Source organism: Rutilus rutilus (genome assembly GCF_951802725.1).
Source record: "Rutilus rutilus genome assembly, chromosome: 7".
NCBI classification, from domain to species: domain Eukaryota; kingdom Metazoa; phylum Chordata; class Actinopteri; order Cypriniformes; family Leuciscidae; genus Rutilus; species Rutilus rutilus.
In genome coordinates this window covers 39,831,312-39,849,657 of record NC_140221.1, presented here as the reverse complement: position 1 = coordinate 39,849,657, position 18,346 = coordinate 39,831,312, and the positions used below count along the sequence as shown (strand labels likewise).

Genomic DNA, 18,346 nt, shown 5'->3' with positions numbered 1-18,346 from the left:
TACTGAAGTGGTAACATGCCATAAACCTCTAATTCTTACGTCAAGATCCCACCGTTTAGTGGGGTCGGGTGGGTAGGCGATTCAAACAGTCAGATCCCTGAACACACGTGACGTTACAAAAAAGTTTATCTAAATATTTATTTCAGTTCATTAGACAAAAAAACATATGTAGTTCACAACATAGCCTAGATAGTGAATATACTTAGCCTATATAATTAGTGAAATTGTTTAACAATTATGGAACGATAGAGAAAGATTACCCCACTGTAAGGCCTATGAGATGAGCGCCCACCAAAGCGTCAGTAAGCAACCAGTCGGATCACGTCCATTTTAACTGGTTTAATTGGGATAAAATTATCTAAAACATCACTCATACTAAATTATAGATGCATGAGATTCCATTCATAAAAAGAAAACAATTTTTTTCCTTACAAAGACAGTGTCAGACAACGCGTTATACACGCAGTTCAGCCGCGGCTGACTGGATTGAGCATCCGGTAAAGCGTCAGTAAGCAACCAGTCTGATCACGTCCATTTTAACTGGTTTAATTGGGATAAAATTCTCTAAAACATCTCTAATACTAAATTATAGATGCACGAGATTCCATTCATAAAAAGAAAACAATTTATTTCCTAACAGCGACAGAGTCAGACAACGCGTTACACGCAGTTCAGCCGCGGCTGACTGGATTGAGCATCCGGTAAAGCGTCAGTAAGCAACCAGTCGGATCACGTCCATTTTAACTGGTTTAATTGGGATAAAATTCTCTAAAACATCACTCATACTAAATTATAGATGCATGAGATGCCATTCATAAAAAGAAAACAATTTTTTTCCTTACAAAGACAGTGTCAGACAACGCGTTATACACGCAGTTCAGCCGCGGCTGACTGGATTAAGCATCCGGTAAAGCGTCAGTAAGCAACCAGTCTGATCACGTCCATTTGAACTGGTTTAATTGGGATAAAATTCTCTAAAACATTACTAATACTAAATAATAGATGCATGAGATGCCATTCATAAAAAGAAAAAAAAATTTTCCTTACAAAGACAGTGTCAGTCAACGCGTTATACACGCAGTTCAGCCGCGGCTGACTGGATTGAGCATCCGGTAAAGCGTCAGTAAGCAACCAGTCTGATCACGTCCATTTTAACTGGTTTAATTGGGATAAAATTCTCTAAAACATTACTAATACTAAATAATAGATGCATGAGATGCCATTCATAAAAAGAAAACAATGTATTTCCTTACAGCGACAGTGTCAGACAACGCGTTATCGCAGTTCAGCCGCGGCTGACTGGATTTAGCGCCCAGCAAAGCGTCAGTAAGCAACCAGTCTGATTTCTCTAAAATGCCAATCATGCAAAAGGACATAATCATATCAACAGATGCATAATAAATGAGCTAGAGAGGGAGGAACACAAAACACATAAACTGGCAAAAATCAATGGTTTCTGAAACTTGCCAAAGGCAGACTGCCAGACAATAGCCAGCCACTGACAGGTCACCTGATATGCCAGAATCAGACTGGCAGCTGCCAACAGCCCACTGGCAGCGGCCAACCAGCCACTGACAGGTCACATGAAATGCCAGATTTAGACTGTATGCCAACCAGCCACTGACAGGTCAAGTGAAATTCCAGAATCAGGCTGTATGCCAACCAGCCACTGACAGGTCACGTGATATGCCAGAATCAGACTGTATGCCAACCAGCGACAGGTCACGTGATATGCCAGAATCAGACTGTATGCCAACCAGCCACTGACAGGACACGTGATATGCCAGAATCAGACTGGTAGACGCCAACCAGCCACTGACAGGTCACGTGAAATGCCAGAAACAGACTGTATGCCAACCAGCCACTGACAGGTCACGTGATATGCCAGAATCAGACTGGCAGACGCCAACCAGCCACTGACAGGTCACGTGATATGCCAGAAACAGACTGGCAGACGCCAACCAGCCACTGACAGGTCACGTGATATGCCAGAATCAGACTGTATGCCAACCAGCCACTGGCAGGTCACATGATTTGCCAGAATCAGACTGTATGCCAACCAGCCACTGGCAGGTCACATGATTTGCCAGAATCAGACTGTATGCCAACCAGCCACTGACAGGTCACATGATATGCCAGAATCAGACTGGCAGACGCCAACCAGCCACTAACAGGTCACGTGATATGCCAGAATCAGACTGTATGCCAACCAGCCACTGATAGGTCACGTGATATGCCAGAATCAGACTGGCAGACGCCAACCAGCCACTGACAGGTCACGTGATATGCCAGAATCAGACTGGCAGACGCCAACCAGCCACTGACAGGTCACGTGATATGCCAGAATCAGACTGACAGACGCCAACCAGCCACTAACAGGTCACGTGATATGCCAGAATCAGACTGTATGCCAACCAGCCACTGACAGGTCAGGTGAAATGCCAGAATCAGACTGGCAGCTGCCAGTCTGCCACTGACAGGTCACGTGACATGCCAGTGGCGGCTCCTGCCAGCACTGACAGGTCACGTGACATGCCAGTGGCGGCTCCTGCCAGCCAGCTGAAGATTGAACCCCTACTGGAGGAACGCGACAGCTCCTATTTGGCTTGGCTTTTCGGAGATGGTGAGAACTGAGCTGAGGGGTTTGAAACGCGTTAAAAAGTGATGCGGAGATGGCGTTTTTATCACTCAACAACAGGCCAGTAATGTATTTTATTGCACAGATAAATTGCTATATGCAGCATAGCTGTGTAACAGTTCGCTGTAAAGTATCTATTTTGAAAAGTCATTTAACTATTGTGCTGGAATTTATTTTCAAGGAAGTATCTATTAATGGGTAAGCACTACTGTTACATCTTGAGCTATCAGCTTAGCTTGTGTTACATGTAGGCTATGATTGGTGTTTCCCCCCTTCATTGTGTTTTTGGTTAAGTCCTGTGTCCTAGTGTTCCATGATTGTTCTAAGTAGTCATGTCTATCATCACCTGTGCATTGTCAATCACCTCATTAGTTATCTTGTTTGTCCCTGTGTATTTATACCTTGTGTTCTCCTTCAGTCTTTGTCTGTCGTTGTCAATGTAAGCCTGAGTGTTTGGTGTTTCCCCTGAGAGTTTGGTTATTAAATGTTATTTCTACGTATTCCTCGTCTCCATGAGCTTTGTCCTACACTTAACGTGACAGCTTGAGGTCCTTTCCGTCTTAACTTATTAAGTCACCTAGTAGTTAGTGAATGTTGTTTAATTAGCAGCATCCATCCGCACAGTCATGCAGAGCTGAATCACAACCAAAACAATGTTCTTAGGCAAAATGCATGCAGTTTTTTTTGTTTTTTTGCAGGTTAAAAAACTGCACTTTTTTTCTGAGCATTGGTCAGGATTTTCTGTAGCAGTTGCAGCGCACTTTTAGAAGCCCTCCACCTTCCCAGCTCCACCTGTATAGATCTGCTATGGGTAATTCATGTACAGCAGCAGCATGTCTTACTTGCTCACAACAGCATGTTTGTATTGGCAGTAGCAAGTCCCGTACTTGCAGCAGCAGCAGCAGTGTAGCTCTATTCTGCCAATGCAAATCATATCAGCATTGTAATATTCATTACCATGCCAAACACTCCAAGAGTTGTCATGACGGAACTTAAGCTACTTTTTGTTTAATCAGTTCAATCGTTTTTTTTTTGTTTTTTTTTCAGTTTCAGCTTTAAAAAATAAATAAAATCTTTTCTACCTTTCTTTTAAACTCTGATGTGATTAGTGTGGACTTTTTCTCCCATGGCACACGGTCCAAGCTCCATAGGAGCATACACATCTGTCTTGATCCTCTGCCTAAAGCACTCCAATTACTCTTAATGGACATGGAAACAGAGCAAATTAATGACACTGACAGCATCACCTGTGATAAGGGCATCACCCTTTCCCACTTCCCTTCTCTTGCGTTGAGACCGACTGTAGAGTCTCGTGGCTATAAAGAGTGAAGGATGCTCTTTAGTCTTGCTGAGGAGTTCAGCACGGCTCTGTGTTTCTCCCAGTGGCTTTACATAATAGACGCAGATGTAATGAATGAGACACAGAGCCTGTCGTTTGAAACACAATTACTCCTGTGAAGTGGGCCAGAGCAGTGCCATCTCTTCCTATAACTACATGCCTTAAATAGTAAAGTAAAACGCGCTGATCTGCAGAGAGCCTAATGCATCATGGGAATGTACAATGTCGAATGAGTGCCAGAGCTGTGAGCTTTGCATTTATTATCATTATGTGTTTAAGCATGTACAGGCATGTTCTCATGTATTCAGTGATGTGAATTGTTATTAGATAGCATGGCAACAGTAATGCAAGGAATGCTGTTATCCGATTATAAGTAGTGCTGCTGCTGTCGTGATATTTGCACCATGCGTTTTTTAAACAACTCCAGCAGTGCTCTTAAACCATTCTTCCAGATGGTCTGTTTAACATTCTAGTTGCGTAATCGGTAGTCGTACGCATTCCTTTTGCGATGAAACAGAGTAGCGTGAGGCTTCTCCAAGGATAGACTAAACAAATGCCCTTTGTGCTCCTGTGGTGTGCTTTTATTTGCACCTGTGTGCTCATTTTTTAAAAGCAATGAAGCGAACATATTCACATTTTTATTTGCTTACGGAGTATTTTGATGTATTCTAGAGGGAGTATTATAAGATGCTGTTGTTTTTTGAAAGCATAAAGTTAAAGTATTCCTCCTAAGCTGGTTTCAAACTATAGTTTGGCAGTGTACAAGCTAATCATAATTAAAAGTAATTCAACTACAGTAAAGCTACCCTTTTGAAAAAGAAGCTAAGGATGTCATTATAAATGTTGTTTATGTGGCATAAAACAATAAGGATCTAAATTATTGTAACAGCATTTAACTGATACACTAAATACAGATAATACAACAAAAACTATTTACAAATTATACTAAATTATAAAGCTGAGTCAAAGCATGAAATCAGTATCAACTAAATCCATCTGCAGTGTATAGGTGGCACAGAAGCTGCATCTGAAGTGACATTTAGGTATATTTACACAAACTGTTTAATGCAGCTCTTAAGTGGCATGATTTTTTTAATATAGAAATATGAAATGATTAATAAAAATCGAAATGAAGTTTAAATGTGAAACTAAAACCACCAGTAGGTGGCAGCACTATCTTTGTAATCGAGTAATTGATTCAATCGATGTTTTCAAAAATGGCTGATTCATTCAGTAACGAAACAAGTGACCGGCTGCGTCCGAAATCACATACTCTCTTGAATAGGTACTTATTTTGAATAAATAATTCTCTACAACCGCAAAAAAACGTATGTTCTATATAGAATGAATGTAATCCGGACGTACTACATCCGCCATGTTTTCATTATCACGTGACCTACCAGTGTCAGTTACGTTGCTTCACTTCCATTCACAAATCCTCTCCCGTGTCCATTGTATTCACACTTCAGAATCTCGCCAGAAGTTGGTCATCCTACTCTTTGTTTACTCTTTTATGAATAGTGTGAATTTGGACGTACTTTTTTGTCACATTCTGTTTTTAACGTACTTTATAGTAGAGAAGTATGTGATTTTGAATGTAGTCTTGGGTCATTGAATCATTGACTCACTCGATTAATTTCAGTCAGTAATGAAATACTGCTGTGTTTTGCTCAGAGATGTGCATCAGTTATGCATTGGAACTATTTTCGTTGGCGAAATAGAGCAAAAATACCAATATTGTGTCTAAAATGTAAATCACTTATATTAACTTATTGTGTATTAAACTATTGTATAAAATCAATATCAAATTTGGAATCGTGCTGATATTTGGGGAAAACGGCTCTATTGCTGATATTGTGATAATGCATAACTTTATCATATGTTATAAATATAAAAAACAAGACCTCATGAAGTGGCATTTTTTGCCCCCACATCACTAATCATTTTATTAATTAAAAGTCCCGTTAATTTCCGACCCTTAATTCTGATAATCAAATTTTATTTCAAAGACTGCAAAGAAACAACAGCAACTCATCTAAATCTGTCACCTTGTAAACATAAATACACACAAAACATAATGTCTCTGAAGTGTAGTAGTCTGTCACACACAACTTTTTCTAAACTCCTCTGATGACTAAAGGCAAGCAATGCTAAACTTAACCATTGCGCAGTGCAGATGCATCTTTGGAGCTGTAGTTTTTATTCTGATTGAACTATTCATGAGCTTCGATCGGGTCACTTGTGGCATGTCCAAATATTTTATAATCAGTCACATACATCAAAATGATGAACAATAGAGAAACATGACCTTGTATGTAATACTTTCTATATATATAGATAGATAGATAGCTGCAATAGTGTCTCAGCTGGAGACCTGGTCCTTGTCGTGGTCCATAATCCGTCCTTGATCCGTCGTCTCTTTCAGAAGTTAAGACAGCTCGAGAGGTCTCTCAAGTGGTTAGGTCCATAAAGCCTGCGACCCACCTTTTGTTGTATATTAAACATCAAATAGGCCTATTTTCTGATTAGTTATGATTGTGCAGCCCTCTGGCTTTCAGGGTGGACAGGCAAATTATTTGTTGCTGGACTTCAACTTCACAAAAGCCCCTTTCACACAGAGATTCCGGAAAATACACGGATAAAGTGACCCGGGATTTGACCCGGGTTCATTTGATTTTGGTTCATTCACACTGCCAGTGATTTTCATAGACACCATACTGTCTATGGTTCACACACAACCCGTAAAAATCCTGTAAAGACACGTGACATCGACGTGACATGTAATGTCTCAGCAGCGTCTTCAGTTTGCTTATGAGCTGCGATTTCTCTCTCGAGAAACCACGCTTGTGCATTTTTTTTTGTCTGATTCGATCACAAACTTGCGCATTACGTACCGTTTCACAGCTGGCGAACGATCCCGGCTTCAGCGTCATCACTACGACATGGCATTATTACGGCTTTTGTTCACACAGCGTGTGTTCCGGGACTGAACACGGAAATGTTACTAGGTCCCCAACCCGGCATCAATCCTGGGTCATGTTTGCGTTCACACAGAAGGCGTTCTGGCAATTTGCCGGCAATTTCCCGGGTTCAAAGCGCTGTGTGAAAGGGGCTTTTAGTCTCATTGGTTTAAAATCCAGCTCCACAAAGCTATAGATTAAACATCAAATGTATTCTACATGGCATTAATTGTGTCAACATAATCCATCCTTGATTATGGTCCTATTGAAGATATTGTGTTGTTTTTAGTAACCAAGCATGGTCAATGTGAAGTCGATTTGCTCTTTAAGGTAACAGTTCCTTAAACTGTGTTTAAATGCAGCTCATATGTTGTGGCTTTAGGCCCAGTAGGGGTAGAGCAGTGTGCCGTCAGTGGAGGCAGAGCTCTCTGGCATGTCTGGCTCAGACACAAGCAGATTTACTGCAAATGAGATCATCTATCAGCAGGGGAGAGGGAGGATGTGGACAAGGGCATGGAGGACATGAGTGAGGGAGCGGCCGGAGCAGAGACCTCTGTCTCCTTTTCTACCTCTATGCCAGAATTAAGAGATAATATAGATAGCATTTGATAGGGTAAAAGAGACTGAGAAGGGGAGCACCATGGTACAGTATTCTCTGGGGTCCAAAATTCTGAGACAACAGTCAAAATCTAGGATTTAAACCCAGCTAATAGGGAATTCAGCTAACATTCTGTCTAGGTTCTCTCAAAATTATGAACAAACATTCTCCCTGTAACATTAATCGTTCGTTCAAAGTTATATGGTCTTTTCTCTCAACATGTTAGCACAAAAACGTGTTTTTTTTTTTTTTTTTTTTTTGAAATGTAGCGCTTTATACAATACAGATTGTTTCAAAGCGATAAACTGTGATAAACAGAAAAATAACAATTCAATGATGCAAACAGTATTCAACTCTGCTGTAGACAATAGTAGACATTATTCAGTTGAAATCAGTTCAAAAACTGTGTAAAGTTGAGCTATAAAGCCGGTCTACAGAAAACAGTCATTTCATCATCCAGCTAAGTTGAGTTCTTATCCAAGAGTGTCAGTGAGTGCAGTCAAATCAATAATATTGCTTAATATTAAGTGTCCCCAACTAAGCAAGCCAGAGGCGACATTTAACATTTAGATGTTCATTTAACGGGTTTTAAATGCTACTACTTCTTCAGAGAACATAAAAAAATTAACGCTCCCATAATGTTTGCAAAATTATAACATGGAATGTTCCCTTAATCTTCATATGTAAGAGAAAACCAAGAGAAAACATTTTTTAAATATTTAATAAACTGGAAGTTAATAGGAATGTGTGTGTATAATATATATATATATATTTTTTTTTTTTACAATAAAACATTGACATAAATAAAGAAAAAAATATGTAAAATTCTGCACTGTTTCTAGAATACTAAAATTCTGAATTTTTTTATGATTGGAAAATTGCACAATAGCCCCACTGCATGTGTCATGAGCAAACTGTACATCTCTGACAAAGCCTGAGATAATTGTCTTAGAACTTCATTATTACTAAGTGAGGAAAAACGTTAAGCACTTTGCCTGTAATTAACTTTCTTGTGTCGTAATGTCACATCTTTGGAATTTGTGGGCTGTATTTTAATTCTCATTCCTATGCAGCTGTGCTGGCTGTGAAATCCTGAAATGACTTGTGTTTTTCTACTAAGCACCAAAGGAGGAGATCTCTGAAGCTGATGACAATCTCGTTCACGAAACCCCTCCACATTCTTCACAGGAAAACGAGGTGTGAGGCTTTATCAGCAATACTCTCACACATACCCAATGATTATATCTGCACACACTGTCCTCTTTCTGCAGCTGAGTGAAAAATATGAGACGACACACAGCATAGGTGCAAACAAACGTGTTAATTAAAATCAGCTGATTTGCTGTGCGAATATAGGTGCAAGTTCGATGTGGAATGTCACAATATGAAAATTGTGCCCATCCATTCAATTACATTCACTTCAAGGGGTAATATTAGAGCACTTGCCCTCATTTTAGGGTTGCTTGCCTATTTTGCATTCATGAGCTGCTGCTTAAATATTTGTATTTTATAAGGGCTAAACACCAAGGATGGCCAAAGACGGTTTTGGCTGCGTCAGTACATCTTACAATGATTATGGGTTTGCATTAAACATTATATATAATATATATATTTTATATTATTATATATTGAACAGTATATATAGTTATAGAATTATTGGCACCCTTGGTAAATATGAGCCAAGAAGGCTGTGAAAATGAATTTGCATTGTTTATCCTTTTGATCTTTCATTCTAAACATTCTAACCTTTCATTTAAGTAAAACCATTGAAAGTGGGGGAATAAAGTTTAAAATGTTACAAAACTCATCATTGAAGAACTTTTATGATAAATATGTATTTTCAGTAGTGTATTTGTTTGTCTATAGCTGAATATGTTATAAAATCAATAGAGAACACACTCTGTAATTGTGATGAAAGCATTTAGTTTTAATAAATTGATTACCAGGGAAGAAAATCAGCTTATCAGAATGATTTGTGAAGGATCATGTGACACTGAAGACTGGAGTAATGGCTACTGAAAATTCAGTTTTGACATCACAGGAATAAATTGCATTTTAAAATATATTAAAATAGAAAACAGTTATTTTAAATTGTTTACTGTTTAAATTTTACTGTAATATTTTATTAAATAATCACACCCTTTTTGAGCATGAGAGGCTGTATTTAAAAAAAAAAAAAACATTGAAAATGTTTGAAAAAGACCCCAATTTTTTTTTTTTTTTTTTTTGTGGTAGACCAGTGATAATATTGGCTAGTCTAAAAAAAATGACATAACAATCTATAACATAACGATATATCTATAAACAATTTAACAATTTATAACAATTTCATTGTTTTTTTCCTCCCTAGAAATTGGTACCAAAGTATCCTTGGTTATGAAAAAGAGAGGACACGGTTCTTCGAAAACATTTATGCTGCACAAGGTTAGGATTCCTACTGTGCACTAATTATTGTTTATGTCTGCATCAATATGCTAGTGCAGTTTAGCTCTAAAAAGCAGCATTCACAGATGCTCTAGTTAAGCACTGCCAAATCACTTGATTGCTTATATAAGAAATATGTATGTTTTCATAAAATATGATTATGCCTTTTTAGATCTGTTTAATGACTTTACAAATCCCCAAATAGCATACATACAGCATTTCTTATAAAATAATAGTAATTAAAGGCCCTCTGAAGTGCCTTGAAATGCGCAGCGTTATTCAATGTTGGAGTAATTTCCACTGACACAGGAAGACAGGGCGGGACATATCGAACTGCTCCTCCCCTTTTTCAGATAGCCAATAGCATTTCATCTACAGTCAAGCCAAAATTTATTCAGACACCTTGCTATCCTAACTTACGTAAATGAGCTATGGTGTCCTGCACCCACTAGTAAAACCCACTTTTTTGGTTTGTCCGTACATCACAGCTCGGCCAGAGCCGTTGAGATCGTCAAACCTTCATTTGACAGCCACAGTCTTATAGATTCCCCGTTTAGATTTAATATGAAATTATTACTAAAGCAAAATATGTGACGTTTGAAAAGTGTGTAATTTATGTTGGTGTTATCTCTTCTAATCGTCAGTGCTGTTTATAATGCAGCGTTTGTCTTACTATTTCTCCTTCTAATCTCCTCCTTATCGCTTTAAAATATAGCATTCTGTGTAGAATTTTAATGGATCCGATACGTTTTGTTGATCCGCTCTGTACTATTGTGTCTCTGGACCGGAGCAAACTGTGTGTGCGCTGCGGCGGTTCGCGTGACATTTTATTTGTCTCAATGAAAAACATATTTAAACTGTCTAAATTGTTCCCTATCCCCTATATGTGCACTATGTGTCATTCACCATTTAGAAAATAGTAATTGTGTGAACAAGTGACCGATTGCAGCCGCAGCTTCAGCGTCTATTTATAGCGCAAGGGGCGGGATGCTTCAGATTCTAGAGAGCATTTGATTGGACAGAAATCTTCTAAGTGCGAATTTTGTTATTGTTTTGGCTATACTAAAACGATCAAAATTTCATGTGGACTTTAAAACACTGTTATTATAGAAAGCCATTGCATGGGTTGCAGGGGGGACAACAGTGTAAAAGTAGCCCAATTCTGTGGGAAAACCGCAGACTTGGCAACACTGAGTCATTGTGAAAACATGGCACGCTAGGCGTTTATGTGTATTCAAAGAACACTTTTTTTTCTTTTCTATAGGCAATAATGGTGGAAATGTTCAATAGCTTATACAGAAATCCTAATATACAGTGATCAGTTAATCAAACAAAACATGTTGACGGAAACTTTAAAATTAAGCACAAAAAGAACACAAAAGTCTATAGATAATGAAATTCTGAGGTCATAATGCCATTACTTGCATTTTAGTATAATGTTTGAGTTCATTTATCTGACAACACCAGCACATCTGTGATTAATTTTAAATTCATATGTAACCAGTAATTTCAGTGCTAAACTGCGTGTTCTTGCAGCAAAACCTATTATTATCATCCGTTCTTCCTCTCCACCCCACTCTCAGCATCTTATGCATCTTGCCCTGCGGCTACGGTTTCAAACCTGGCAGACATCACCAATGGCATTTTGTTTGTGGGGGAATTTAACACAGTCTCACCACAGGCAAGAGCGCTGTGTGTGTGTCTCTCTCACTCTCTTCCTTTTTCTGTGCGTCACAAAATGGTTGACATTTATGGCAGACACGACCGTAGCCAAGCGTGTTGAAATATTCATACTCATTCTCATGAAGACTGCCATTTTTGAAAGGAAAAAAGCAATTATTGTGGCCGGATTCAGTGAAACAGTCTCAAGAGGATGAGGTCACCGCTGTTGTGTATGTCAAGGGGTTTTGTTCAATATTGCTTTAGTTATTTTTACTTTTAACCTTGATGATATGTAGCTGATGTACTAATTTTGAAAAAAAAAATAAAGTTCTCATTGTTAATAGAGATCTGCAAAAAAATATGTATTTTTTTGTAGGCCAAACCAGACGTTAGCATCACCCTGGTTTCCTCAACCCCCCAAAAATATGTTTTTGGCTTTTGGATTATTGTAGAAAATAAGCTCTGTGTCCAACAAAAGTTTATGATTCTTGCACGTTTTGTTCATCAGGGTAATCTGCACAAATTAATTAAAAAACTCCCATTGACTTTTGGATGATGGAACTGTAAGTGCTAAAAACTATTTCTGGGTATTTGGCCTACAAAAATATGTAGCACTCTATATATCTGCTAGATAATCTTTTATGAAACTCAGGAGTTCTCAGTTATGCTTTTAATTTTTAGCTTTGTTTCAGATGTTTCTCCTGGAATTCTTTTGGAGAATAACAAATAAAAAAAACAAATGAGACAATTATTGACATACAGTAAGACATGAGAAAATTTATGTGAAAACGTTAAATTTGGAAGAAGTTTGGTTGGCTGTCTACAATGTCTGAGCACACTGTTGAGATTTTGAGGAAAGATGACATTACTAGGGTCTTTTTTTAGAAGAAATATCTGACAGTCAGGAGACTTAAGCAAAGTGTCTATTTGCTCTCCATTTAATCACATTATTATCTAGAGAACGAGGCATTAAAGAGATCTCATTTGTGATTTTTTTTTCATACAGGATATTAAATGAGCCTCACAATATCTTTTAAACTTATTCAAAATTATTATTAAAATAAATTTCTATCATGACAACTCTCAGAAGAGTTTAGCATGGTAATGGATGTTGCAGAGCAAGTACAGAGATTTGCTACTTTCATTACATACACAGACACTCTGCTGTGAGCAAGTAATACATGCTGCTGCTGCTGCACATTAGCATTACCCATAGCAGATCTAAACGGGTGGAGCTGGGGAAGGTGGAGGGTTTCAGAGGAACTTTGAAACTGTTACAGAAAAACACTGACCGACTATGTTGAGCAGCTAACTCATTGGCTGCAGATGCAACAGGAACCAATCAGCTTGTGCCGTGTAGTTAATGATGTACATTTTAAAGCACCCATCATGTGTAATAATTAAATGCAGGGTGAATTCAGTCAAATTGGGCCTACAGGAAAGTGGATTTGTTTTGGGGATAAAATCATTGACTTTTGATTTCTGATATTGTTATCATTTTGTCGCAACAAATACTAAAAGGAGTGTACATTTTTGCCGTTGACTTGAATTTCTAATTTAATTCACATGAATTCACCCTAATTCTTAACCCACAGCTGTATAACTGCTGTAGATGTCAGATGAAGTTGTATGTTTTTTAAGCATGATAGCATCCCAGCTAACAAAAATAATGTTCTAAGAATGTTCCCAAAACGTTTAAAAAGTTTTTTTTTTGTAATGTTCCTCTGAATGTTTAAAAAATATTTCAGACATTATGGGAACATTTCAGAATGTTAACATTTAAAATGAACAAATATAACATTTAAAAGAACATTAGATGAACGTCCAACTAAATATTTTTTCCATAAATTATGTATAAATGTTTTTTTTTTTTTTTTTTTTTTTGAGAACGTTAACTTTAAAAGCACATTCTGTTAACGTTACTGGTAGAATGTTTGTTCGTAACTTTGAGATAACCATTCCAGAATGTTATCCAAAGTTCTGAGAATGTTTCGGTTAGCTGGGATGCAATTGCACTTTAGTAGGCTACATCTGTCATTTTTCCTCTCCACACCCCCTAAACCAAACACGGCTGTTTTGTCAGGTGGTGTGATGTTGCGGCAACATCCTCTTCAGAATGGAAATCCAACCGGAGGAAAATGCGGGCTGCTCGTCCGGTTTCCCGTCTACAGATCATTGATCTCAACACCTCCTGAACCACTACCAGGGTAAAGACCCTTTCTTACACTCTCTATTCTGCTGGGGGGTTTTCTTCTTTACAAAAGTTTACAGCAATTCATATTTTGATTTAGCATTTTTTTATATATAATTATTTAAGATAACCTTTTCTCTAAATGGCACAAACAAACTGTGATTAGTCACTTGTCATGCCAGTCAGGTGGTCTCTTCCTGTTCAGATTAAGCTGCTTGAGTATGACTTCATGCCATAATTCAACAATCTGGCTACATGTGATTAAAGCATTCCTGATAACTTCGTAGTGTCACGACGTTTCCACGCATATGATTGGAATACTAACACATCACGTCAGATAAACTCCCTGACATTAACATTTTGTTCACACAAACATTTAAATGAATTAAGCTAGAAGGAAAACAGGAAAATAATGCCTTTCTCTGCTGAGGAGTTTTCACCGTGAGGGTCTCGGCTTCCAGAAAAACCAAATTCATTCAACCGTAAGTGTCACCCAGCAGGATAGAGCGATTTCCCTCTGACTAGAAGGATCTAATGCAACAAAATGAAAAGAAAAAATAAACATGGCTCATTTACACTGTCTCTTGATGGCATATAATGTCATGCTGGAATCAAAGTACATCTTCGATGCATCATTACTCCTTTGATAAGCTATTTGCATTTTCTGCCTGCACTTGAAAAACATTTTTGCTTTTGATGGGGACATGGTGGTTATACTGTCGTTACCTCAAGCGGCCTGTAAGAGGTTTACGCTACTGGATCTGAAGGCTGTCCATATCATTCATACGCACTGCATGATTTACCAAGCAGGTGCTTTGCTAGGACATGCCATTTGATTTTATACTTTGTTATCAAGTTTGACACTGATATCATCTTTAATGTATCTAAAAGTGTCCAGATACATTTTTGGGGGGCCCTGTACTTCACGCACAGTCGCACACACTTCTTGTCCGTATCTGCTGGACGGAAACAGTGACGCTACAGCAATGGTATACCATATGGAAGTATTTCTCAAGTTTATTTTGAAAGTATAGACCCAATGTGGTTGTATTATGTTAACAGCTATAAAATGATCGTTTTTGGGACTTTTGAATGAAGATCTTATTATTGACAACTTCCCTAAGTGCCTGGTCATGTGCTTGAATATGGCAGATATAGAAATCCTGTTTCATCACCTTTGTGTCTTTTAAGCCGGATATTTAACCCACGTGTGTCACATTGTGGCTAACTAAACCGTACAGGTTGCGTGATGTCAAGAAGCTTGTTGTCTGCTAACAGTGAGTAGGTGGATGTCATTCATCAGAGGCCCGATTAAACATCTTAACCTTGAAGTTTGAACAGAAAGCAGAGAGCAAAGCGATGCCTCTACTTCATGTTGAATAGAAAGTGAGAGGAATTAATTTATACATGGAGACGGCCTTGAAATGTTAGCTTGTAACAAATGAGCCAAAGCACAGTCAGGGTAACTCTCTCTCTCTCTCTTTCTTACTCTGTTTCTTATTTTATATCAGATTTTTTTCTTTCAACAGGAGATTGAACACCGAATCAATTAACATTGGATTTGATTCTCACAGTTTCCAGCACAGACAATGCCACCATATAGGTGTGTTCACACAGATACAAAAAGTAAAAGAAATGTTTCTCATCAAAAACTCTGTCGATACCATAAAGGAGTCCTCACAAAAGCAACCGACTCACATATAACACACAGACAGACAGATAGATAGATCGATTTCTTTATTGCTGGATGAAAGATTTGGCAATTATACAGGACTTCAAAGCTGCTGACACAAGGTTACATGTTGTGCCCTGCAGGATAATTTCATTTGCATACTTGGGGGTGTTTTTATTTTATTTTTAACTTTATAAATATGATTTCCAGGATATATATTATAATTTTTTTTAATTTTTTTCCTATAGCGAGTTTGTGTATCGTCAGTCGTGCTGTTGAATTGGCTGCTGGAGGCACTGACTCTGGAACGTTCTGGAAGATTTGAACCTGTTACTTCCTGTTGGGATGCAGGTGAGTGAGAAAAAATAATAGAGTTTGTGTTCTGGGACAAAGAAATTCTGATTCTGAAAGGAAATCATTCTGATATGTTGATGTGGTGCTCAAGAAACATTTCTTATTTTTGTCCGTCTGAAAACATGAGATTTCAGGACTCTAAAGAAAGGCCTTTTAATATAATTCTAAAAAATGTTGTGGTCAATATGAATATTTTTGCTGTGAAATCTACAGATTTTTATAAAGTAAATATGTAAGAATAACTTTTATTGTATAAATTATCAATTATCAATTATCATTGTATTGCATTGTGAATGGTGGTTCTTGGACTGGCAAGACCAGATTTGGGTCTAAGAGTTAGGATTTGGCCCGGATCTGGGCCTCGAAGGGTCTTGTATTGATCTGGGATCTGAAACTATGAAACAGGAGGAGACTTCTTCTAACTTTCTCTCATTAACTTAAAGGTATATTGTAAAGCACAACGTTCCTGTAGTTCTAATTCCTGATTGGATCAAAATTGAATAATGGAATTGTTTATTTATAACTGGTTACAAGTTACTAATCCTCATTACATTCACGTAGCAGCAAGTGATTGACCGAAGCTGTCACAAGACAAAAAAAAAAAAAACAAGACAAAATGAAGCGAATAGATGCTCTTTCATAATTAAACAGGCTAATATTGCTCTCATTGTGTTGGTGAAATTCTTACTGACATCAATGCTGAATGACAGAATTCAGGGTAGAATAACTAACTAGATCTGACTGAGTGTGTCAAAGAATCATTGAGTCATTTTGAATAGTTTATGAGTAGCACATCACGCACAGTGTTGCCAAGTCTGCGGCTTTCCCGCGGAATTTGGCTACTTTTAACTTTTACGAATTTTTTTTTCCAACGGGTTGATTTCCACCCCCGCAAGTACGATTTGGGTGCTCCAACACTGCCAAACCCCCCTGAGGAGAAAATCACATTGGGCAATTTTTGGGCTACTTTTGATCGAGGTACTTTTCATGCACAGATCAGGCAACCCTGACTACACATGACCCCAGAGTTCTAACAATGAACTCATTAAGAGAACGCCCTTTTTACCTGGTCTGCCTGGAATCTGATGTGCTTGGCATGTTAGATTTGTCATTTAACAGCTATGTTTTTATCCTTAGTATCCTCCAGAATGCTTTCTACATTGGCATCCCCACTGGAAAATCCTGGAACAAAAGTTATCTGCCTTGCTCAAGGGCACAACTGTGTTCTAGTACTTGAACTGTCTGTTCCAGGTTTGAACCGGCAATCTTAAAATTACTAGCCTAGAGCATTTCATACTAGGCCACCCGTGGCCTTTTGTGAGGATTTTTGTGTGTCGAGACATTCCAATATAAATTATAGACATTCCAGTTTTTGGTCAGCGGTCATTTTTTCAGTTGTGTGTGAGAAAACATACACTAATAAAGTGATATAGCTTCAAGCCCAATAGTCAACAAAACTCAATAAAAGTGTAATTTAACTACTTGTGCACCAAGTTGAAACAGATGCTTTGAAGATGCATTGCAATATTGTTGATAATTAAAGGATGAATTAAATTGGTCGTGACAAAAGATTTCTATTTCAAATAAATGCTGTTCTTTTTAACTTTGTCCTGAAAAAAAAAAAGCATCACGACTGTTTTCAACATTTATAATAATGAGAAATGTTTATTGACCACCAAATTACATAAAAAAATTACACTTTTTTTTTTTTCAAAAATAGTAAAATAATCGGTAGCACTTTACAATGAGGTTCCATTAGTTAACATTAGTTAATACACTGACTATTTCATAACTTACTATGATCAATACATTTGTTACTGGATGTATTAATCTTTGTTAACATTAATTAATAAAAAATACAACAATTCACTGTTAGTTCATGTTAGTTTAGGTCTATTAAATAATATTAATAGATACAACTTTTGATTTTAATAATGCATTAATGTTCAAATCAACATTAACTGAGATTAATAAATGCTTTAGAAGTGTTTTTCATTGTTAGTTCATGTTAACTAATGTAGTTAACTAATGTTAAAAAAAAGGAAACTTATTGTAAAGCGTTGCCAAAAAATCTTACCGACCCCAAACGTTTGGATGGTAGTGTGTGATTTCATAAATAGTAGTGCAATTTTGAAAAGGCATAATTCCACTCTTTAGTGTTCTGCAAATTAGCACTGTGCGCCTGACCTTTTTTTTCTGTATTTTAGGAAGGTGTAACCTCTTCTAGAGTGCTTGCTGGTTGGGTTTAATTGGTTTCATGTGCATGTAGTGATTGTGAAACTGTCTGTTCATGCATAAAATTGAGTTTAATAGCTTAGAAATGTATCACATGTGCGTCTTTTTTAAAGTGACATTGATTCTGAAAAATGGCAGATGGTCTGTGTATAACATATTGTAGTGTGTGTGTGTGTGTGTGTGTGAACTGAACCACACTAATACAGACAACCAGACTGTGTCCCCTGAAGTCATGACCTAATTCAGCGATGGGCAACTTGGGCCCTGGAGGGC

The 18,346-nt window shown here is 37.7% G+C and overlaps 1 long non-coding RNA gene across 1 annotated transcript in view; it reads left to right on the top strand.

Moving 5' to 3' along the window:
* LOC311293219 overlaps positions 1-18,346 on the top strand; it is a 267,232-nt gene that overhangs the window by 116,323 nt on the left and 132,563 nt on the right. The window lies entirely within an intron of this gene.